The following is a 25222-nucleotide window of genomic DNA, read 5'->3' on the forward strand; positions in this document are numbered from 1 at the left end:
CAGCAGCAGCAGGGAGAGAGGGAGCTGGACACTGACCACCAGCAGGGAGACAGGAGCTGGACACTGACCAGCAGCAGGGAGACAGGGAGCTGGACACAGATCAGCAGCAGGGATACATGGAGCTGGACACTGACCAGCAGCAGGGAGACAGGGAGCTGGACACAGATCAGCAGCAGGGAGACAGGGAGCTGGACACTGACCTGCAGCAGGGAGACAGAGAACTGGACACTGACCAGCAGCAGGGTGACAGGGAGCTGGAGACTGACCAGCAGCAGGGAGGCAGGGAGCTGGACACTGACCAGCAGCAGGGAGACAGAGAACTGGACACTGACCAGCAGAAGGGAGATGTTGAACTGGACATTGACCAGCAGCAGGAAGACAGGGAACCGGACACTGACCACCAGCAGGGAGACAGGGAGCTGGAAACTGACCAGCAGCAACAGGGGGACAGGGAGCTGGAGACTAACCAGCAGCAGGTAGATAGGGAACTGGACGCTGACCAGCAGCAGGGAGACAGGGAGCTGGACACTGACCAGCAGCAGGGCAATATGGAGCTGGACACTGACCAGCAGCAGCAGGGAGAGAGGGAGCTGGACACTGACCACCAGCAGGGAGACAGGAGCTGGACACTGACCAGCAGCAGGGAGACAGGGAGCTGGACACAGATCAGCAGCAGGGATACATGGAGCTGGACACTGACCAGCAGCAGGGAGACAGGGAGCTGGACACAGATCAGCAGCAGGGAGACAGGGAGCTGGACACTGACCTGCAGCAGGGAGACAGAGAACTGGACACTGTCCAGCAGCAGGGTGACAGGGAGCTGGAGACTGACCAGCAGCAGGGAGGCAGGGAGCTGGACACTGACCAGCAGCAGGGAGACAGAGAACTGGACACTGACCAGCAGAAGGGAGATGTTGAACTAGACATTGACCAGCAGCAGGAAGACAGGGAACCGGACACTGACCACCAGCAGGGAGACAGGGAGCTGGAAACTGACCAGCAGCAACAGGGGGACAGGGAGCTGGAGACTAACCAGCAGCAGGTAGATAGGGAACTGGACGCTGACCAGCAGCAGGGAGACAGGGAGCTGGACACTGACCAGCAGCAGGGCAATATGGAGCTGGACACTGACCAGCAGCAGCAGGGAGAGAGGGAGCTGGACACTGACCACCAGCAGGGAGACAGGAGCTGGACACTGACCAGCAGCACCAGGGAGACGGGCAGCTGGACACTGACCAGCAGCAGCAGAGAGACAGGGAGCTGGACAATGACCAGCAGCAGGGAGACAGGGAGCTGGAGACTGACCAGCAGCAGGGAGGCAGGGAGCTGGACACTGACCAGCAGCAGGGAGACAGGGAACTGGACACTGACCAGCAGCAGGGATACATGGAGCTGGACACTGACCAGCAGAAGGGAGACGTTGAACTGGACATTGACCAGCAGCAGGGAGACAGGGGGCTGGACACTGACCAGCAGCAGGGAGATGGGGAGCTGGACACTGACCAGCAGCAGGGAGACAGGGAGCTGGACATTGACAAGCAGCAGGGAGACAGGGAACTGGACGCTGACCAGCAGCAGGGATACATGGAGCTGGACACTGACCAGCAGCAGCAGGGAGACTGGGAGCTGGACACTGACCAGCAACAGGGGGACAGGGAGCTGGACACTGATCAGCATCAGGGAGACAGGGAGCTGGTCACTGACCAGCAGCAGGGAGACAGGGAGCGGGACACTGACCAGCAGCAGGGAGACAGGGAGCTGGACACTGACCAGCAGCAGGGTGACAGGGAGCTGGAGACTGACCAGCAGCAGGGAGGCAGGCAGCTGGACACTGACCAGCAGCAGGGAGACAGAGAACTGGACACTGACCAGCAGAAGGGAGACGTTGAACTGGACATTGACCAGCAGCAGGGAGACAGGGGGCTGGACACTGACCAGCAGCAGGGAGATGGGGAGCTGGACACTGACCAGCAGCAGGGAGACAGGGAGCTGGACATTGACAAGCAGCAGGGAGACAGGGAACTGGACGCTGACCAGCAGCAGGGATACATGGAGCTGGACACTGACCAGCAGCAGCAGGGAGACTGGGAGCTGGACACTGACCAGCAACAGGGGGACAGGGAGCTGGACACTGATCAGCATCAGGGAGACAGGGAGCTGGTCACTGAACAGCAGCAGCAGGGAAACGGGGAGCTGGACACTGACCAGCAGCAGCAGAGAGACAGGGAGCTGGACACTGACCAGCAGCAGGGAGACAGGGAACTGGACACTGACCAGCAGCAGGGATACATGGAGCTGGACACTGACCAGCAGCAGCAGGGAGACTGGGAGCTGGACACTGACCAGCAACAGGGAGACAGGGAGCTGGACACTGATCAGCATCAGGGAGACAGGGAGCTGGACACTGACCAGCAGCAGCAGGGAGACAGGGTGCTGGACACTGACCAGCAGCAGGGAGACAGGGAGCTCGACACTGACCAGCAGCTGCAGGGAGACAGGGAGCTGGAAACTGACCAGCAGCAGGGAGACAGGGAACTGGACACTGACCAGCAGCAGGGTGACAGGGAGCTGGAGACTGACCAGCAGCAGGGAGGCAGGGAGCTGGACACTGACCAGCAGCAGGGAGACAGAGAACTGGACACTGACCAGCAGAAGGGAGATGTTGAACTGGACATTGACCAGCAGCAGGAAGACAGGGAACTGGACACTGACCACCAGCAGGGAGACAGGGAGCTGGAAATTGACCAGCAGCAACAGGGGGACAGGGAGCTGGAGACTAACCAGCAGCAGGTAGATAGGGAACTGGACGCTGACCAGCAGCAGGGAGACAGGGAACTGGACGCTGACCAGCAGCAGGGAGACAGGGAGCTGGACACTGACCAGCAGCAGCAGGGAGAGAGGGAGCTGGTCACTGACCAGCAGCATCAGGGAGAGAGGGAGCTGGACACTGACCAGCAGCACCAGGGAAACGGGGAGCTGGACATTGACCAGCAGCAACAGAGAGACAGGGAGCTGGACACTGACCAGCAGCAGGGAGACAGGGAACTGGACACTGACCAGCAGCAGGGATACATGGAGCTGGACACTGACCAGCAGCAGGGAGACAGGGAGCTGGACACTGATCAGCATCAGGGAGACAGGGAGCTGGACACTGACCAGCAGCAGCAGGGAAACAGGGTGCTGGACACTGACCAGCAGCAGGGAGACAGGGAGCTCGACACTGACCAGCAGCATCAGGGAGACAGGGAGCTGGAGACTTACCAGCAGCAGAGAGACAGGGAGATGGACACTGACCAGCAGCAGGGAGACAGGGAGCTCGACACCTACCAGCAGCTGCAGGGAGACAGGGAGCTGGAAACTGACCAGCAGCAGAGAGACAGGGAGCTGGACACTGATCAGCAGCAGGGAGACAGGGAGCTGGAGACTGACCAGCAGCAGGGAGTCAGGGAGCTGGAGACTGACCAGCAGCAGGGAGGTGGGGAGCTGGACAATGACCAGCAGCAGGGAGACAGGGAGCTGGTAACTGACCAGCAGCATGGAGACAGGGCCTGGACACTGACCAGCAGCAGGAAGACAGGGAGCTGGACACTGACCAGCAGCAGGTAGACAGGGAGGTGGAAACTGACCAGCAGCAGAGAGTCTGAGAGCTGGAGACTGACCAGCAGCAGCAGGGAGACAGAGCGCTGGAGACTGACCAACAGCGGGGAGATGGGGAGCTGGACATTGACCAGCAGCAGAGAGACAGGGAGCTGGACACTGACCAGCAGCAGGGCAATATGGAGCTGGACACTGACCAGCAGCAGCAGGGAGAGAGGGAGCTGGACACTGACCACCAGCAGGGAGACAGGAGCTGGACACTGACCAGCAGCAGGGAGACAGGGAGCTGGACACAGATCAGCAGCAGGGATACATGGAGCTGGACACTGACCAGCAGCAGGGAGACAGGGAGCTGGACACAGATCAGCAGCAGGGAGACAGGGAGCTGGACACTGACCTGCAGCAGGGAGACAGAGAACTGGACACTGACCAGCAGCAGGGTGACAGGGAGCTGGAGACTGACCAGCAGCAGGGAGGCAGGGAGCTGGACACTGACCAGCAGCAGGGAGACAGAGAACTGGACACTGACCAGCAGAAGGGAGATGTTGAACTGGACATTGACCAGCAGCAGGAAGACAGGGAACCGGACACTGACCACCAGCAGGGAGACAGGGAGCTGGAAACTGACCAGCAGCAACAGGGGGACAGGGAGCTGGAGACTAACCAGCAGCAGGTAGATAGGGAACTGGACGCTGACCAGCAGCAGGGAGACAGGGAGCTGGACACTGACCAGCAGCAGGGCAATATGGAGCTGGACACTGACCAGCAGCAGCAGGGAGAGAGGGAGCTGGACACTGACCACCAGCAGGGAGACAGGAGCTGGACACTGACCAGCAGCAGGGAGACAGGGAGCTGGACACAGATCAGCAGCAGGGATACATGGAGCTGGACACTGACCAGCAGCAGGGAGACAGGGAGCTGGACACAGATCAGCAGCAGGGAGACAGGGAGCTGGACACTGACCTGCAGCAGGGAGACAGAGAACTGGACACTGTCCAGCAGCAGGGTGACAGGGAGCTGGAGACTGACCAGCAGCAGGGAGGCAGGGAGCTGGACACTGACCAGCAGCAGGGAGACAGAGAACTGGACACTGACCAGCAGAAGGGAGATGTTGAACTAGACATTGACCAGCAGCAGGAAGACAGGGAACCGGACACTGACCACCAGCAGGGAGACAGGGAGCTGGAAACTGACCAGCAGCAACAGGGGGACAGGGAGCTGGAGACTAACCAGCAGCAGGTAGATAGGGAACTGGACGCTGACCAGCAGCAGGGAGACAGGGAGCTGGACACTGACCAGCAGCAGGGCAATATGGAGCTGGACACTGACCAGCAGCAGCAGGGAGAGAGGGAGCTGGACACTGACCACCAGCAGGGAGACAGGAGCTGGACACTGACCAGCAGCACCAGGGAGACGGGCAGCTGGACACTGACCAGCAGCAGCAGAGAGACAGGGAGCTGGACAATGACCAGCAGCAGGGAGACAGGGAGCTGGAGACTGACCAGCAGCAGGGAGGCAGGGAGCTGGACACTGACCAGCAGCAGGGAGACAGGGAACTGGACACTGACCAGCAGCAGGGATACATGGAGCTGGACACTGACCAGCAGAAGGGAGACGTTGAACTGGACATTGACCAGCAGCAGGGAGACAGGGGGCTGGACACTGACCAGCAGCAGGGAGAGGGGGAGCTGGACACTGACCAGCAGCAGGGAGACAGGGAGCTGGACATTGACAAGCAGCAGGGAGACAGGGAACTGGACGCTGACCAGCAGCAGGGATACATGGAGCTGGACACTGACCAGCAGCAGCAGGGAGACTGGGAGCTGGACACTGACCAGCAACAGGGGGACAGGGAGCTGGACACTGATCAGCATCAGGGAGACAGGGAGCTGGTCACTGACCAGCAGCAGGGAGACAGGGAGCGGGACACTGACCAGCAGCAGGGAGACAGGGAGCTGGACACTGACCAGCAGCAGGGTGACAGGGAGCTGGAGACTGACCAGCAGCAGGGAGGCAGGCAGCTGGACACTGACCAGCAGCAGGGAGACGTTGAACTGGACATTGACCAGCAGCAGGGAGACAGGGAGCTGGACACTGACCAGCAGCAGGGTGACAGGGAGCTGGAGACTGACCAGCAGCAGGGAGGCAGGCAGCTGGACACTGACCAGCAGAAGGGAGACGTTGAACTGGACATTGACCAGCAGCAGGGAGACAGGGGGCTGGACACTGACCAGCAGCAGGGAGATGGGGAGCTGGACACTGACCAGCAGCAGGGAGACAGGGAGCTGGACATTGACAAGCAGCAGGGAGACAGGGAACTGGACGCTGACCAGCAGCAGGGATACATGGAGCTGGACACTGACCAGCAGCAGCAGGGAGACTGGGAGCTGGACACTGACCAGCAACAGGGGGACAGGGAGCTGGACACTGATCAGCATCAGGGAGACAGGGAGCTGGTCACTGAACAGCAGCAGCAGGGAAACGGGGAGCTGGACACTGACCAGCAGCAGCAGAGAGACAGGGAGCTGGACACTGACCAGCAGCAGGGAGACAGGGAACTGGACACTGACCAGCAGCAGGGATACATGGAGCTGGACACTGACCAGCAGCAGCAGGGAGACTGGGAGCTGGACACTGACCAGCAACAGGGAGACAGGGAGCTGGACACTGATCAGCATCAGGGAGACAGGGAGCTGGACACTGACCAGCAGCAGCAGGGAGACAGGGTGCTGGACACTGACCAGCAGCAGGGAGACAGGGAGCTCGACACTGACCAGCAGCTGCAGGGAGACAGGGAGCTGGAAACTGACCAGCAGCAGGGAGACAGGGAGCTGGACACAGATCAGCAGCAGGGATACATGGAGCTGGACACTGACCAGCAGCAGGGAGACAGGGAGCTGGACACAGATCAGCAGCAGGGAGACAGGGAGCTGGACACTGACCAGCAGCAGGGAGACAGGGAACTGGACACTGACCAGCAGCAGGGTGACAGGGAGCTGGAGACTGACCAGCAGCAGGGAGGCAGGGAGCTGGACACTGACCAGCAGCAGGGAGACAGAGAACTGGACACTGACCAGCAGAAGGGAGATGTTGAACTGGACATTGACCAGCAGCAGGAAGACAGGGAACTGGACACTGACCACCAGCAGGGAGACAGGGAGCTGGAAATTGACCAGCAGCAACAGGGGGACAGGGAGCTGGAGACTAACCAGCAGCAGGTAGATAGGGAACTGGACGCTGACCAGCAGCAGGGAGACAGGGAACTGGACGCTGACCAGCAGCAGGGAGACAGGGAGCTGGACACTGACCAGCAGCAGCAGGGAGAGAGGGAGCTGGTCACTGACCAGCAGCATCAGGGAGAGAGGGAGCTGGACACTGACCAGCAGCACCAGGGAAACGGGGAGCTGGACATTGACCAGCAGCAACAGAGAGACAGGGAGCTGGACACTGACCAGCAGCAGGGAGACAGGGAACTGGACACTGACCAGCAGCAGGGATACATGGAGCTGGACACTGACCAGCAGCAGGGAGACAGGGAGCTGGACACTGATCAGCATCAGGGAGACAGGGAGCTGGACACTGACCAGCAGCAGCAGGGAAACAGGGTGCTGGACACTGACCAGCAGCAGGGAGACAGGGAGCTCGACACTGACCAGCAGCATCAGGGAGACAGGGAGCTGGAGACTTACCAGCAGCAGAGAGACAGGGAGATGGACACTGACCAGCAGCAGGGAGACAGGGAGCTCGACACCTACCAGCAGCTGCAGGGAGACAGGGAGCTGGAAACTGACCAGCAGCAGAGAGACAGGGAGCTGGACACTGATCAGCAGCAGGGAGACAGGGAGCTGGAGACTGACCAGCAGCAGGGAGTCAGGGAGCTGGAGACTGACCAGCAGCAGGGAGGTGGGGAGCTGGACAATGACCAGCAGCAGGGAGACAGGGAGCTGGTAACTGACCAGCAGCATGGAGACAGGGCCTGGACACTGACCAGCAGCAGGAAGACAGGGAGCTGGACACTGACCAGCAGCAGGTAGACAGGGAGGTGGAAACTGACCAGCAGCAGAGAGTCTGAGAGCTGGAGACTGACCAGCAGCAGCAGGGAGACAGAGCGCTGGAGACTGACCAACAGCGGGGAGATGGGGAGCTGGACATTGACCAGCAGCAGAGAGACAGGGAGCTGGAGACTGACCATCAGCCGTGCTGTGGGAGCCGAGCTGGTGGATACACGGCGTTCCGGAGTAACAGGTCCTCGGCACTGGGAACTGGGACAGCACAGTGAGGGGATTGAGACCACTGGCCCTGGGGATGATCCATCTCAGGAATAGAGAATTCGACGTTTCGAGCATAAGCCCTTCATCAGGAATAAGAGAGAGAGAGCCAAGCCGGCTGAGATAAAAGGTAGGGAGGAGGGACTAGGGGGAGGGGCGATGGAGGTGGGATAGGTGGAAGGAGGTCAAGGTGAGGGTGATAGGCCGGAGTGGGGTGGGGGCGGAGAGGTCAGGAAGAGGATTGCAGGTTAGGAGGGCGGTGCTGAGTTGAGGGAACCGACTGAGACAAGGTGGGGGGAGGGGAAATGAGGAAGCTGGAGAAATCTGAATTCATACCTTGTGGTTGGAGGGTTCCCAGGCGGAAGATGAGGCGCTCCTCCTCCAGCCGTCGTGTAGTTGTGTTCTGCCGGTGGAGGAGTCCAAGGACCTGCATGTCCTCGGTGGAGTGGGAGGGGGAGTTAAAGTGTTGAGCCACGGGGTGATTGGGTTGGTTGGTTCGGGCGGCCCAGAGGTGTTCTCTGAAGCGTTCGTAGGATATGTGGAACAGTCCATCTTCCGCAACTACACTGGCACCACCCCCCACCTTTTCCTCCGCTACATCGATGACTGTATCGGCGCTGCCTCGTGCTCCCACGAGGAGGTTGAACAGTTCATCAACTTTACTAACACCTTCCATCCCGACCTGAAATTCACCTGGACTGTCTCAGACTCCTCCCTCCCCTTCCTAGACCTTTCCATCTCTATCTCGGGCGACCGACTCAACACAGACATCTATTATAAACCGACTGACTCCCACAGCTACCTGGACTACACCTCCTCCCACCCTGCCCCCTGTAAAAACGCCATCCCATATTCCCAATTCCTTCGTCTCCGCCGCATCTGCTCCCAGGAGGACCAATTCCAACACCGCACAACCCAGATGGCCTCCTTCTTCAAGGACCGCAGATTCCCCCCAGACGTGATCGACGATGCCCTCCACCGCATCTCCTCCACTTCCCGCTCCTCCGCCCTTGAGCCCCGCTCCTCCAACCGCCACCAAGACAGAACCCCACTGGTTCTCACCTACCACCCCACCAACCTGCGCATACAACGTATTATCCGCCGCCATTTCCGCCACCTCCAAACGGACCCCACCACCAAGGATATATTTCCCTCCCCTCCCCTATCAGCGTTCCGCAAGGACCACTCCCTTCGTGACTCCCTTGTCAGATCCACACCCCCCACCAACCCAACCTCCACCCCCGGCACCTTCCCCTGCGACCGCAGGAAATGTAAAACTTGCGCCCACACCTCCACACTCACTTCCCTCCAAGGCCCCAAGGGATCCTTCCATATCCGCCACAAGTTCACCTGTACCTCCACACACATCATCTATTGCATCCGCTGCACCCGATGTGGCCTCCTCTATATTGGTGAGACAGGCCGCTTACTTGCGGAACGCTTCAGAGAACACCTCTGGGCCGCCCGAACCAACCAACCCAACCACCCCGTGGCTCAACACTTTAACTCCCCCTCCCACTCCACCGAGGACATGCAGGTCCTTGGACTCCTCCACCGGCAGAACACAACTACACGACGGCTGGAGGAGGAGCGCCTCATCTTCCGCCTGGGAACCCTCCAACCACAAGGTATGAATTCAGATTTCTCCAGCTTCCTCATTTCCCCTCCCCCCACCTTGTCTCAGTCGGTTCCCTCAACTCAGCACCGCCCTCCTAACCTGCAATCCTCTTCCTGACCTCTCCGCCCCCACCCCACTCCGGCCTATCACCCTCACCTTGACCTCCTTCCACCTATCCCACCTCCATCGCCCCTCCCCCTAGTCCCTCCTCCCTACCTTTTATCTCAGCCGGCTTGGCTCTCTCTCTCTTATTCCTGATGAAGGGCTTATGCTCGAAACGTCGAATTCTCTATTCCTGAGATGCTGCCTGACCTGCTGTGCTTTGACCAGCAACACATTTGCAGCTGTGATCTCCAGCATCTGCAGACCTCATTTTTTACTGGGGATGATCCAGCCCTGGCGCTCCGGGCTGTGAGCGGAAGGCTGTGGTGTGGCTCCTGGAACTTGCTGTGTTTTGCAGCTTGCCCCATGAGGGAGACTTGGACCAGCCCTTTGTGAATATACTTCACAGTAACAAGTTGCATTTACATAACACCTGCAACAAGCTTTTCAGCTGGTCGAGGTGCACAGCAAGGTCCCACCAATCAGAACCGAAAATGTGTCGCTGGTTAAAGCACAGCAGGTTAGGCAGCATCCAAGGAACAGGAAATTCGACGTTTCGGGCCAGAGCCCTTCATCAGGAATCGGGCTCTGGCCCGAAACGTCAAATTTCCTGTTCCTTGGATGCTGCCTAACCTGCTGTGCTTTAACCAGCGACACATTTTCGGCTCTGATCTCCAGCATCTGCAGACCTCACTTTTTACCCCACCAATCAGAAGGTGGCCACAACCAAATCATGTGTATTCAGAGGCTGGTGAACTCTTCTGCTGCCTTCCAGTGTGGGGCCGTTGACTGTGTGACTGGAAGAAGGGTTGTTTCTGAGAGGGTGGGGGCACAGAGGGTGGGGTGTCGATGCTGGGGGTTCCTCAGGCATTTAGCCCTGGGTCCACTGCACCTTTTGATCCTTGTGAGTGACCTTGACTTGGAGACTTCTGCAGGCCATCCCATCAAAATCTTGGGAATATTGTGACCTGTGATGTGGGATAGAGCTGGAGTTCAAGAGGAGATGGGATGGCGAGGTGGGAGGACAGGGGGAAGATGAAATTTGCTGTGAAATGAATCATTTTTTTGACAGGAAAAGGGAAAACCAATACAAAATAAAGGACACAAATCTCCAGGGGGTCATGGGAGCAGAGGGATCTGGGAATGTAGATGCACAAATGTTTGGAAACTGGCAAGACTGGTTGAGAAAGCAGGTATTGGAGATCCTCGGCCAAGTGGAAGCTGAACAGTACAAAAGTGGGGCATTTGTGATGCAATGAGTGTGCCAAGTCTTACTTTCAATTTCCACATTCTCCAGAGGTGTGTCACAACAAGTCTGAACAGAAAATAACTGCATGGAAAAGCAGGAAGTTACAGAGAGAACCATTATGAAAAACTAGCTCCGAACTATTGAGCTGTGCAGTGTCCAAGTCTGAGCACCAGAATTTGGGAAGATGTGAGGCCGTTGGAGAAGGTACAGAGAGCGTCCGTGGTAAGTATTTCAAGGGATGAGAGAATCAGTTGCCATAACTATGGGTGTTGCCTTTAGCGAAGAAATGGTTCTGATGGCAGTAGATTAAGAACCAAAGAGCCCCTAATGACATCTCTCCGTGACAGTGCAGGAATTATTAAACACGCCACATCAGGGCACTTTGAAAGTGTTCTGAGAAATCAGGCAGAGTCAACATGGTTGTGGGAAGGGCCAATCATGTTTAACCAACTTGGCGTTATACAGCAAGGAAACAAACCCTTTGATCCAACCAGTCCACGACCAACCATAACCCCCAAACTAAACTCATCCCAGCTGCCTGCTCCTGGTCCATTTCCCTCTTATTTGTGTACTTATTCAAATGCCTTTTAAATGTTGTTAATTGTACCCGCATCCACTGGATCCTCTGGAAGTTCGTTCTATGTGCGAACCACTCTTGTTAAAAATGTCCTCTCGTCCCTTTTAAATCTTTCTCCTCTCACCTTAAAAATATGACCCCCCCACCCTAAGGGCAAAGACCCCAATCATTTACCTCATCTATGCCCATCATGATTTTGTAAACCTCAAAAAGATCACTCCTCAACCTTCCTACACTCCAGTGAAAAAGCATTCCAGTCCTTTTGATATTTTGATATCTTAAACGCTCCATACCTACTGGGGTTCTTTGAAGGTGCATGGGTGCTGTGGATAAAGGAGAACTGATCGATGTGCTATTGGGATTTCCAGAAGGTAATTAATAAGGTGTTACATCAAAGGTTATTGCAGGAAACAAAGGCTCATTGTGTAGGGAGTTGACAAGGACAGATGATTGGCTAGCGAAATGTAAACAGTCGCATTCATGTAGGCAAAAGTGAGGACTGTAGATGCTGGAGATTAGAGTCAAGAGTGTGGTGCTGGAAAAGCACAGCAGGTCAGGCAGCATCCGAGGAGCAGGAGAATCGACGTTTTGGGCAAAAGCCTTTCATCAGGAATGAGCATAAATGTGTCTTTTACAGATTGGTAAAATGTAATAAGTGATGTACCATTGGGATCAGTGTTGTGACCTCACATTTTTATAATTTATGGAAATAATTTGTCTGCTGCAAAATGTAGAAGTCGACCATTCAGCCCATCCAATCTGCTCCACCATTCGATGACACCATGATTGATCTGATCCTCCTGAACTCCACTTACCCACCTTTTTCCTACAATCCTTGAATTACTTACTGATTACAAATCTGCATATTTCAAATTATCTTGGCAGCAGAATTAAAATAACACATTATGTGAATGGTAAAACATTTTAGCGCTCTGAAATGAAGAGGAATCTGGATGTTGAAGTGAATGAATCCCAAAAAAACTAGTATGCAAATGCAACAAGTAATTGGAAAAGTAATAAGTCATCATATACTGAGGAGGAATTGAATACAAAGGTAGATAGATTATGCCGGACATATCTGAAATACAGTGTACAGTAATTTGTCTCCTTACTTAAGAAAGAATGTAAATGTGTTGCAGCAGATCAGAGAAAATTTACTTGACTCATACCTGAAATGTGTAGGGTGTCTTGTGAGGAAAGATTGAACAGAGTCAACTTGCATTGACTGAAGTGCAGAGGAGTAAGAGCTGAACCATATAGGAGTGGGCAGAAGGATGAGTCCTGGGAATTCAATGACTTACCATCCAAATCAATGGTTTGCATGTAGGGACTGGATGTATGATCACTAAATTTGCCGATGACACCGACGATTCAGAAAGTAAATCGTGAAGAGGAGTTAGAGAGTTTGCAAAGGAATGTAGGGAAAGTTAAGTGAGTGGGCAACAATTTGGGGAATGTTGTGAAACATGGATGACTATGAACTCGTCTGTTTTGACAGGACGAAAAGAAAAGCAGGATGCTATTCAGATGCAGAGAGATTGCAGAACTTAGTTGGACAGAAGATGAAATACAGAAAGGTGCAGCCAGTGACTAGGAAAGTAAGTGGAATGTTTTCATTACTTGCAAAGAGAAGGGAATGTAAAAGTTGGAATACACTCCCTCAGTTATGAAGGGTACTGGTGCCACCACATCTGGAGTGTACTGTGTAGAAGTTCATTCTAGTGATTTGAAAAAAATGCTCTAATTGTTTCTGAACCAGCCCTGAGACGGTTCACTCAATTAATTCTTGAGATCAAGGACTTATTTTTTGAAGGAAGCTTGAACAATTTGTGCCTGTACCTCCTGCAGTCTAGAAGAATGAGAGATGACCTTATTGAAAAGGATAAGATCCTGAGTGTATTAGGTAGAGTGGAAACCATAATGGGGCTTTCTTGAATAAGGATAATAAAACTAGAGGGTGTAGTTTAAAAGCAAGAAGTCTCCTGTTCTAAGGAGAACATTTCCTTCTCTCTGAGCATCATGAGATTGTGGAATTCTCTTCCCCAGGAGCTAGGTTGAAGTACAAATCTTAATCAAATCACTGCATCTTGTTGGTCGAGAAGTTTTCAATGCTGGGCAGTGGCAAGATCTGCTCAGAAACTATTAACTCCATCTCCGGACTGATTAAACTCCAGTTACACAAGACTTGTTTTTCATCTGCTGCCTCCTCTCGACTCAATATGTAACTGACAATAGGAGAGGGGAAAGGACAGTCACAAGTCAGTGCTTGGGCACCCACGTCTGTGTTCTCAGCCTCACCCCTGATTGATGAAATACCATCCTAAGTAAAGCCACAACGAAGATCAGAGGTCGGCTGATTTTTCCGTTACCTGCACTTCACTCCACTCCCTTTGAGGAAGAATACATGGACAAAGTTAGACTTTGCCTAGTGGCTGTAGAAATAGCAATGCAATCATCAATGAGTCCTGCATGAAATGACAGGTCATTGGATTAGTCATGGACACATCCTATAGCAGCTGCTCCACCTTTCCTGGGAAAATCAATTTAATAGGGATTGGAGGGATATGGGCAGGGTGCTGGCAGGTGGGACTAGATTGGATGGGATAACTGGTCAGCACGGATGAGTTGGACCGAAGGGTTTGTTTCCATGCTGTATATCTCTATGACTCTATGACTAAATCTGCAACAACAGAGGATACATGTTTTAAAATTTGGGCTAAATACAGATTTACCCAATACCATTCACAACCTCAGAGCATTGAGTCCTTAACAAGCAAATGCGGGGCAGTACTTTTCAGCATATTCACTGTTGTAAAGCATCAAACAGGGCAGTCAATTTACATACAGTGTTCCACAAACTACATTATGACGATAAGCAAATAATCTGTTTTAGTGCTGTTGGCTCTCTGTCAACTGCTGACACACACCATTCATGACTTTGTTACCTCTAAACTTGACTGTTCCTGCACAGCCCTGGCTGCTGTCCCACATCCTCCTCTCTGTGTAGGTCACCCAGGAACGGAGTAGCGCATGTTCCAGCCTGCAGAGAGTCCCATTCCACCCCCATGCTCGCTGACCTATATTGGCTTTTGGCCAAGCAACATTTTAGTTTTACAATCCTCAGCCTTGTTTATAAATCTCATACCCTTCCATCCGATCTCCTCCAGCCCCCAGAACCCATCTGCTCTCAATTTATTGTGGCCTTTTGAACCTCCCAAATTTCATCTCTCCACCACTGGTGGCTAGACCTTTAATTTCTTTTCCATTGTTTTTCCTGTCGCTCTCTTATATCCAGAGGCACTCTCACACGCAACCAAACAGCGTTTCATTCCCCATCACCATTTTTTTTTCATCTATTAACCACCACCAGTAAATCACTTGTGCTTTCCAAATTATTAATTCACATGCAAAGCCCACTACAGGCAGTACGGACCATCAAAATGCCAGGGAGAGGCAGGTGGGCAGATCTTTACCTATACAGTCCTAAGGCTTTGGAATTCTTTCCTTAGGTCGAAGAGTGTGGTGCTGGAAAAGCACAGCTGGTCAGGCAGCATCCAAGGAGCAGGAGAGTCAATGTTTGGAATGGCTGATGAAGGGCTTACACGCAAAACGTTGCCTCTCCTGCTGGTCAGATACTTTTCCAGCACCACACTCTTCGACTCTGATCTCCAGCATCTGCCATCCTCACTTCCTCCTAATTGTTTCTCTGAAGCTCTCTGACTCCCTATGTCTCTTTCCTCTGTTTAAGATACTGTTTAATGGCTACATATTTTGCCAAGTGAAAGCTATGACGTTTTCCCCTCTTCATAACAAAAAGAAGAACAGCTTGGGCTGATCAGATGGTCTAAATGGTGACAAATGGAATTCAAATCCTGAAAAGTGAGGGTTAATGTGTTTTGCAAAGACTAACAGTGTAAGGGAGTACAGATTGAATGTTAATCCCTAGGGGGTACAGAGGTTTCTTGGTGTACTTGCACATAGATCTTTGAAGTGATGAGGTGAGTAAGAAAGCACACGGGATACCTGCCTTTAATAGTCAAGGCACTGAATGCAAGAGGAAGGAGGGTATAATGGAACAAAAACAGAAATTGCTGGAGAAACTCAACAAGTCTGGCACCATCTCTGAGAAAAAGCAAGGTTAACTTTTCAAGTCCTGTGACCCTTCTTCAGAATGAACCTGCTGAGTTTCTCCAGCAATTGCTGTTTTTGTTTCAGTTTTCCAAAATCCGCAGTTCTTTGTACTATTTTAGAGCTAATGAAGGAACACTTTATATCATAGGCATAGTGGCTCAGTGGTTAGCACTTCTGTGTCACAGCAGTCACACAGGGATCCAGGTTTGATTCCAGCTTTGGTCTTTGTGGAGTTTGCATATACTCCCTGTGTATCTGTGGGTTTCCTCCGGGTATTCCGGTCTCCTTCCACTCCCATCCAAAGATGAAGAGGAATAATTTAGAGGGAATTGGGCCAAATGGTGGCAAATGGGACTCAATCAGTTTCTGATATCTGATTGGACGAGGAGTCTGTATCCATGCTCTACGACTCTCTAACTATGATCAGGTCAGGGGAATTGGCCATGCTAAATTGCCCATAGTGCCCAGGGATGGGCAGAGTAGGTGGATTAGCCATGGGAAATGTAAGGTCCCAGTGGCATGCTTTTTGGAGAGTCAGTGTGGACTCAACAAACCAAATGACCTACTTCTACAGTAGGAATATAATGATTAGTTAGGCCAGAGCTGGAGTACTGTGTGAAGTCCTGGTCGTCACACTGTAGGAAGGATGTGTTTGCATTAGAGGGGAGATTACCAGGATGTTGACTCGGATGGAGTGATTTAGCTATGACCAAAGACTAGTTAGGCTGGGATTGTTTTCTTTAGAGTAGCGAAGGCTGAGGGGGACCCGATTGAGGTCTACAAAGTTCCAAGGGGCATAGCGAGGGAGAAAACCTATCAGCTTCACAGAGGAGTCAGTAACCAGAGGGCACTGGTAGGAAGCAAGAGGTTTAGAGGGAAAGCGCTTCACCCAGACAGTTGTGGATATCTGGCGCTCTCGACCTAAAAAGCTGGCATGGGCAGGAACCCTCAAGGCATTTAAGAACCAATTAGATTGAAATGCCATGACATGTAAGCCGAGGGCCATGTACTGGAAAATGAGATTAGATAGATGTTTGTTTGACCAGCACAGGTGTGATGGGCCAAATGGCCTCTTTTCCTGCTTTAAAAACTCTTAACTCTATGAAGTTCTGTTTTCCTTCTAACGCTTTTACGGAGTCCGTCGAAAGCGTAGTATAAATATAAATTGCTTTTGCTCATCTTTGGGTGATTCTTAGCATCTGGTGCATTCATTTAAGAGGGTCTTTGCTTCATGTCTCATTTGAAAGATGGTACCTTCAACTGTGCAGCACTCCCTCAAAACTGCATTGGAGTGTCAGCCTTGGTTGTGTTTAAATCTACAGAGAGGTGCGATTGTCATCACCTGGATTCACATGAGCACTCTTTGAACACTTGGATTCCTGTTGGCAGCCGTGTATTAGAATATTTTCTGGGATACAAAGGCAAAACCGAGAGAATACAGGACGCATTAGTTTAATCTCAAATAGATTTCCCGCCTCAGGCAACTGACTGTGTGGAGTTTGCACATTCTCCCCGTGTCTGCGTGGGTTTCCTCCGGGTGCTCCGGTTTCCTCCCACATTCCAAAGATGTGTGGGTCAGGTGAATTGGCCATGCTAAATTGCCCGTAGTGTTAGGTAAGGGGTAAATGTAGGGGTATGGGTGGGTTGCGCTTCGGCGGGTCGGTGTAGACTTGTTGGGCCGAAGGGCCTGTTTCCACACGGTAAGTAATCTAATCTAATCTAATCTAAGAAGAACGCAGCCTTTCTCTCTCTCTCTCTCTCTCTCTCTCTCTCATGGCCGTGAATCTGATACATTTTGGCAGACTCTGGTGGGTTAATTGGAAAGCCATGCTTCTCCCTTGTGTTGCTGAGTCGTCCTTTTTTCTCTGAGTTTTGGTATTTTGTAGAGTTTTGTATTGTGGTTGCCTTTAACACATGTTCTTCAGCTGTTACAGCCTGCCCCCCCCACTCCCCTCCCCCTCCAACACACACCTCGTGGCACAGACTTCAAAGCTGGAAAATAATCAGTACTGTGGCAGGGGAATAAAGGCTGCTTTTTCACTTGGGTCGAGCCTGTCCAGATGTTCCCGTTGGATGCTGGCGAAAAAAAACACACACTGCTCGCTAATCGAGCAGTGATTTTCTGAATTTTACCCATTCTGAGGAGCCCCCCCGGGGAAATGGCCAGGTCACAGCTCATTTGAACTTGATTATTTTCCCCATTGAGTGATAGTTCGGAGTAGCCATAAGTTACAACTTTAACTCCTGAACAGGAGAATGTGCTGTTCCTTTCTGAATGTGTGTGAAGTTAATGGTAGTGTATGTTGCTCAGAGTCAATTAGGTTCATCTGACCATGTGACCTAGGACCAGGATTAGGCCATTCAGGCTATTCAGCCCCTCTAACCTGCTGTGCTATTCATAGAAGTCATACAACATGGAAACAGCCCCAACCAGTCCACGCCAACCATGTTCCCAAACTAAACTACTCCCACCTGCCTGCACTTGGCCCATCTCCCTCCAAACGTTCCTATTCATGAGCTTACCTAATTGTCTTTTAAATGTTGTAACTGTGCTTGCATCCACTACATCCTCCAGCAGTTCATTCTACACACAAGCCACTCTCTGTGTAAAAAAGTTGCCCCTCATGTCCTTTTTAAATTCTACTCTGCCCACCTTAGGGAAAAGACCCTTGCTATTCTCCTCTAAGCCCCGCATGATTTGACAAACCTCAATAAGGTCACCTCTCAAACTCCTACGCTGCAGTGAAAAAGTCTCAATTTTTCCAATCTATTTTCATAACTCAAACCCTCCAGTCCCAGCAATATGCTGGTAAATCTTTTCTGAACCCGATCCAGTTTAATAATATCCTTCCTCTAACAGGGTGACGAGAACTGCTTGCAGTATTCCAGAAGAGGCTTTACCAATGTGCTGAACAACTTCAACGTGACATCCCAACTCCTACACCCAAAGGTCTGACCAATGAAAGCAAGTGCTAAATGCCCTGTCTACCTGTGATGAAGATTTCAAAGAATTATGGACCTGAACTACTAGATCTCTCTGTTTTACAACACTGTCCAGGGCCCTACCATTAATAGTGTAAGTCCTGTTCTTGTTTGTTTTAAATACCTCGCATTTATCCAAATTAAATCCCATCTGCCACTCCTCAGCCCATTGACACAACTAAGCAAGACTTCTTTGTAATCTTTGATAACCTTAGTAAGGTATGGCTGTAATTATTAATCTGCTTTCCCACCTCCCTCTGTTAACATTTCACCTCCTTGCTTATCAAGAATAGAATGGAATCCCTCCAGTGTGGAAACAGGCCCTTCAGCCCAACTAGTCCACACTGACCACACCAAAGAGTAGCCCACCCAGACCCATTTCCCTACATTTCCCATCACTAATGCACTTAACTTACACATCCCTGAACATTGTGGGCAATTTAGATTAGATTAGTTTCCCCACAGCATGGAAACAGGCCCTTCAGCCCAACCAGTCCACACCGACCTTCCAAAGAGTAACGCACCCAGACCCGTTTCCCTCTGACTAACGCACCTAACACTACTGGCAATTTAGCATGGCCAATTCACCCTGACCTGCACAGCTTTGGACTGAGAGGGGAAACCAGTGCATTCTGAGGAAACCCACGCAGGCAGAGGGAGAATGTGCAAACTCCACACAGACAGTCACCCGGGTCCCTCGCACTGTGAGGCAGCAGTGCTAACCACTGAGCCACTGCACCACCCCAAGGAATCTATATAGCTTTGCCTTAAAAATATTGAAGGAGTCTAATTCTAGAATTAGAGATTCTAATTCCAATTCTAGATTCAGCTTCCACCCTGCTTTCAGGAAGAAAATTCCAAAGGCTCACATCATCTGTGAGAAAATGTTTTGCCTCATCTCTGACTTTGTTCCTGATTTTTTAAACAGTGACACCAAGTTCTAGATTCCCCATAAGAGGAAACACTCTCTTCACATCAACAGACATTGTTGGAGAAACACAGCAGGTTGGTAGCACCTATGGAGAGAAAGCAGAATTAACCGAAGCTCTAAAGGAGGGACTTGAAACATTACCTTTTTTTTTCCTCCCAACAGATTCCGCCAGACCTGCTGAGTTTCTCCAGCACTTTGTTTTTGTTTCAAGTTCCAGACACCACTGTTCGTTTGTTTTATTCTCTTCACATCTACCCTTCAGGATCTCGTGTGTTTTTGAACAAATCACCTCTTATTGTTTGAAACTCCAGCAGGTACAAAGCCAGGTTATCGAACCTTTCTTCAAAAGGGAATCATTCACAAACCAGGGACTGGAACACAATCCCCCATTCCAGGTGTTAATCCAGCAAACCTTCACTGAACTTCCTCCAATGCATTTATATCCTTTCCTTGAATAAGGTGGCCTGTACGCAGTACTCCAGGTATGGTCTAATTAGTGTCCCCTATGACTGAAGCATAACCTCTTGGATTCAGTATTTGGTTCCTCTGCAATAATTGAGAACTTCCAAATACCTTCCCTGATTACTTGCTGTAACTACATTCTAAACTTCTAAGATTCATGCACAACGTCACTCAGGTCCCTTTGCTTCTCAGAACTCTTAGAGGTTTCACTGTTGACAAAATATACTTTTTCATTTACTCCTGCTAGAATAAACAATTTCAAATCTTCCCATAATGTACTCCATTTGTTAGAGTTTTGCTACCCATTCAACCTATTTCTATCCCTCTCTAATGTTCCTGTGTCCTCTATACATCTCACTAGCTTTGTGTTGCTAGCCATTTGGAAACCATACCTTAAGAACGTAAGGAATAGGAGCAGGAAAAGGCCATCTGACCCACTGAGCCTGCTCCACCATTCAATAAGATCATGACTGACCTTTTAGTGGATTCAGCTCCACTTACCCACCCGCTCACCACAACCCTTAATTCCTTTACTGTTTAAAAATCTATCTACCTTTGCCTTAAAAACATGCTGGGCAGAGAATTCCACAGATTCACATCCCTTTGGGTGACAAAGTTCCTCCTCAACTCGGTCCTAAATCTGCACCCGCCCACCCCCCTACTCAACCCCCTCCCCCCCACCCACCCACCCACTCCACCCCCTCCCCCCCACCCCTCTATTTTGAGGCTCTCCCCCTTGAATTTAAGTTATTTTGTGTAAATTATGAACAGAGGCCCCAACACTGTGGGTGGCACGGTGGCACAGTGGTTAGCACTGCTGCCTCACAGCGCCTGAGACCCGGGTTCAATTCCCGACTCAGGCGACTGTCTGTGTGGAGTTTGCACGTTCTCCCCGTGTCTGCATGGGTTTCCTCCGGGTGCTCCGGTTTCCTCCCACAGTCCAAAGATGTGCGGGTTAGGTAAATTGGCCATGCTAAATTGCCCGTAGTGTTAGGTAAGGGGTAAATGTAGGGGTATGGGTGAGTTGCACTTCGGCGGGTCGATGTGGACTTGTTGGGCTGAAGGGCCTGTTTCCACACTGTAAAGTAATCTTTCACATCATTTTAAACATCTTGCCAACGAAGACGCATTTATGCCTCCTTTCAGCTTGTTGTGGTTCTGTTCGCCGAGCTGGAAGTTTTTGCTGCAAACGTTTCGTTCCCTGGCTAGGGAACATCATCAGTGCTATTGGAGCCTCCTGTGAAGCGCTGCTTTGATGTTTCTTCCGGTATTGCTCCAATAGCACTGATGATGTCTCCGAGCCAGGGAACGAAACGTTTGCAGCAAAAACTTCCAGCTCGGCGAACAGAACCACAACAACGGACAACCGAGCTACAAATCTTCAACCAGACTTTAAATCCTTTCAGCTTCCTGGTACCATCCATGCCAATATGCTACCTCTGCAATATGAGCTTATACTGTCCACAATATCCTTGATATAACACCTTATGAAATGCTTTCTTGAAATCTAAGCATGCTACATCTACTGGTTCCCCTTTATCTACAGCAAGTGTTGCTTCCTTGAAGAAATCCAGCAGACTACTCAAATACTATTTCCCTTTCACAACACCATGTTGACTTTGGCTGATTACCTTGAAGTATTACAAATGCCCTGCTATCGTGGCCAATGATTTTCCTCTGACAGATACAACACTGAAAATTGGGAGACCAAGTTTTACTATATATCCCTTGAGGTAGTGGTACATAGTGCATTTTGGTAAGACAAACCAGGGTAGGACTTGTACAATTAATGAGATGGGGAATGCTGTCAATCACAGAAACCTTGGGGTTCAGGTATATAAAGAGTTGTCACAGGTAGACAGGATGGTGAAGAACGCATTTGGTACACTTGCCTTCATTGGTCAAAGCATTGAATATAGGAGTTGGGACGTCCTGTTGTGGTTGTGCAGATCATTGGTGAGGCCACTTTTAGAGTACTGCATACAGTTATGGCCACTCTGCTATAGATTAGGCTAGATTAGATGGAAGGATATTATTAAATTGGAAAGGGTGCAGAAAAGATTTACATGGATTTTACTGGGATGGGACTTTTTTCGCCTGGAGTGTAGGAGATTGAGGGGTGACCTGAAAGGTGTTTATAAAATCATGAGAGGCCCTAAGATGAGGGAGTTCAAAAACTAGAGGGCATAGGTTTAAGGTGAGAGGGGAAAGATTTAAAAGGGACCTGAGGGGCAACTTTTTTACACAGAAGGGTGTGCATGTGTAGAATGAGTTGCCAGAGGCAGTGATAGATGCAGGTACAGTTAGAACATTTAAAAGACATTTCAGCAGGTGCTTGAATAGGAAAGGTTTCGAGGGATATGGGCCGGGTGCAGTCAAATGGGACTAGCCTAGTTTGGGAAATGTAATTGGCATTGATGAGTTGGACTGAAGGATCTGTTTCTGTGCTGTATGAATCCACGGTTGGAGTTCTAGCCATAGAGCACTTCAAAAGGCTTGAATAATAAATCCACATAGCCATGGGTAGGCTAAGGATTCCTTTCCCTGCAGGACCCATTGGTTTCCCTGTTGGTTCACATTCTGGCATCAGTTCATAAGTTACTTCAATGCTGGGTGTTGATAGTTTGAAAATCCCTCTGAACTGTGACAGTGGTGATTATGAATGGTCTGATACAGATCTGCATGTGGTTCTTTGTCATTTACAACTCTCACAAGTACTGCCAAAAATACTCTTAGCACAAGGTCTTACCAAATTCACTGATAATTTCACCTCATGTGATGGAGTGCCTGTTGCAAGAATGATTGATAACATTCAGAGTGATTAATACATTCTATTTATTAAGCTTTGGTGATGGATGGATTGTTTATTTGTCTGGCTTAGACTAAGCTGATCACATTGACCTGCAAAACATGAAAACAATGGATTGCAATCTATTGGCAGAGATAGAAAAGAGGAAAATATGTGACTATGGATTAATCATTTGTTGAAACTATCTTAACTGTGCAATATTTTTGTCCACAAGAGTAAAATGTTGTTGTGGATCTGAGTAATATTTGACCAGATGTTAAACGAGTTATCTCAATGTCTAGTAACCCATTACCAGGACTACATTAAAGCACATGTTGGAAACATGGCTGTCTTCAGCATCGGAGCAGATTACTGCAGAAGCTGGAATCTGGACTGAAATCAAAAAAATGCTGGCGATTACAACGGGTCAGGCAGCATCCATGGAGAGAAATCCAATCTCATGAGAGCCATCTGGGCTCAAAAGGTTAGCTTGCTCTCTCTCCATGGGTGCTGCCTGAGCTGCTGTGATTTCTAACAGTTTTGGTTTTCAGCTGTCTTCAACGTGCTGTTAATGTTCGAGGTGTAGAATTGGACACAGCCAGCTGACCTTGCAAGGCTAATGAGTACAATCCCATTACACCATTTTGGAAGCGATCAGGTGTATTTTCTCTGCTGAGGGCGAAGGATGGACATGTTGGATAGGGAATGGGAAGGGGAAGTGAAATGGCAGTGCCCGGGAGGTCAGCCTGGCCATTTTGGGCCTGGCAAAGACCCTTGGTGAAATGTTCACTTGATTTATGTTGGGTCTCCCCTATGTACAGATGACCACAGGTGAGAGGGTTGGTGTACACTGGCAGATTTTACATCTTCTACGGTTGCAGGAGAAGGTACCTGGGGTGGGGAGGCGGGGGCGGAGGGAATATTGGGGCATTGGTGGGGAGGGTGGCACAAACCAAGGATTGGTGAAGGGAATGGTTCTTGCGGTAGGCAGAGAGGGGTGGGAAGTGGAAGATGTTCTGGGTGGGACAGTCTAATTGGAGTTGGCAGAAGTGTTTGAGGATGATATGTTGAACGTGGAAGTTGGTGGGGTAGAAAGTGAGGACCCTATTTCTCACTCTTTGGTTCATTCCACCCTCCTGACCTGTGTGCTCCCCCCCCCCCCCCCACCTCCCCATCCCCCCACTCCCAGGTACCTTCCCCTGCAACAGTCCAACCAGGTGAGACAGAGTTTCACCTGCCTCTCCTCCAACCTAGTCTACTACATCCTAGTCCTCCCGATGTGGGGTCCTTCTCTACATCAGGGAGATCCAACATAGACGAGGTGACTGTTTCGCCAAGCGTCTCAGCTAGGCTCGCGGTGGGGCGGACCTGATCTCCCAGTCACCGCACATTTAATGCCCCTTCCCATTCCCTCTCCAACATGTCCATCCTCAGCCTCCTCCATTACCATAGTGAATCAGACTGCACATTGGAGCAACAACATCTTATCTTTGACCTGGGCAGCCTACTCCCCTAACATTCAGTTCTCCAATTTCAAATAACCTTCCCACCCATCCCCCGGCTCCCATTCCAGCCCCTCCTCCCCCCTTCCTTTCCACCCCCTGACCTTTCCTTCCAGCTGGATTCATCCCTCCCATTCACCAACCGGGTCGTACCCACCGCCTGTGCTCACCTATCACTACCTTAGCATTCTGCTACTCTCCTCATCCCAATGCCCCCTCCCGCCTATATCTATAGCTCTCCCCCTACCCTCACCCCCAGTCCTGAAGAAGGGTTACACCTGAAACATTGACTTCTCCACCTCCTGATGCTGCCTGGTGTGCTGTGTTCTCCCAGCATCCTGTTTGCCTACTTTGGATTCCAACATCTGCAGTTTTTGTCTCTTACTTATGCACAGCCAGGGTAATGACTCATAGTTTGCTGAAGGGTCATTGGACCCAAAATGTTAACTCCACAGACGCTGCCAGACCTGCTGAGTTTTTCCAGCAAATTTTGTTGCTGAATAGATGCTGAGTTGATAAGGAACATTGGTCACAGCCAACACTTTTGCCTCAACCATGGTCACTGAGAAACAGATGAATGGGCCATTGTCTCAGTGATGGTTCCAACTGAGTGACGTGTTTCCCATGTTAAGACAGTGAACACACCTTTAACAAGTGTTTCATTAGACTAAATTGCAATGATCAGGTGTAAATCAATGTGGGCCAACCTAAGATCATGGAAGGCACTGTGTGAATTCAGATCTTTTCCATTTTTTTATGTGCACTGAACATCTTCAGCAGGAAGAGCATTTTTTGAATAGCATGTGACATTTTTAATGCCAGGGTTTGCACTGAAGTGTCAGCCTAAGTGCCGTGCTTAAATCTTGAAACCATCAGCCCCGTGACTCAAAGCAAAGACTGCCAGCACAATGATCCACATAACTCTATGCTGTTTAACTATACTATGCATTGGGAAGTATCATATACAAACCGGGGTAGGACTTGCACAATTAATGGTAGGGCTCTGCAGAGTGTT

The 25222-nt window shown here is 50.9% G+C and overlaps 1 protein-coding gene across 2 annotated transcripts in view; it reads left to right on the top strand.

The window, feature by feature from the left end:
* Positions 1–25222, top strand: part of rassf8b (Ras association domain family member 8b) — a 178430-nt gene that overhangs the window by 22686 nt on the left and 130522 nt on the right. For both annotated transcript variants that reach the window (XM_060843017.1, XM_060843018.1), the window contains exons 2-4: positions 10883–11056; positions 12910–13009; positions 18403–18618. The gene's annotated coding sequence lies outside the window, so the exon portion shown is untranslated. The remainder of the gene's footprint in view (positions 1–10882; positions 11057–12909; positions 13010–18402; positions 18619–25222) is intronic.

This window comes from Hemiscyllium ocellatum, chromosome 23, assembly GCF_020745735.1.
Source record: "Hemiscyllium ocellatum isolate sHemOce1 chromosome 23, sHemOce1.pat.X.cur, whole genome shotgun sequence".
NCBI classification, from domain to species: domain Eukaryota; kingdom Metazoa; phylum Chordata; class Chondrichthyes; order Orectolobiformes; family Hemiscylliidae; genus Hemiscyllium; species Hemiscyllium ocellatum.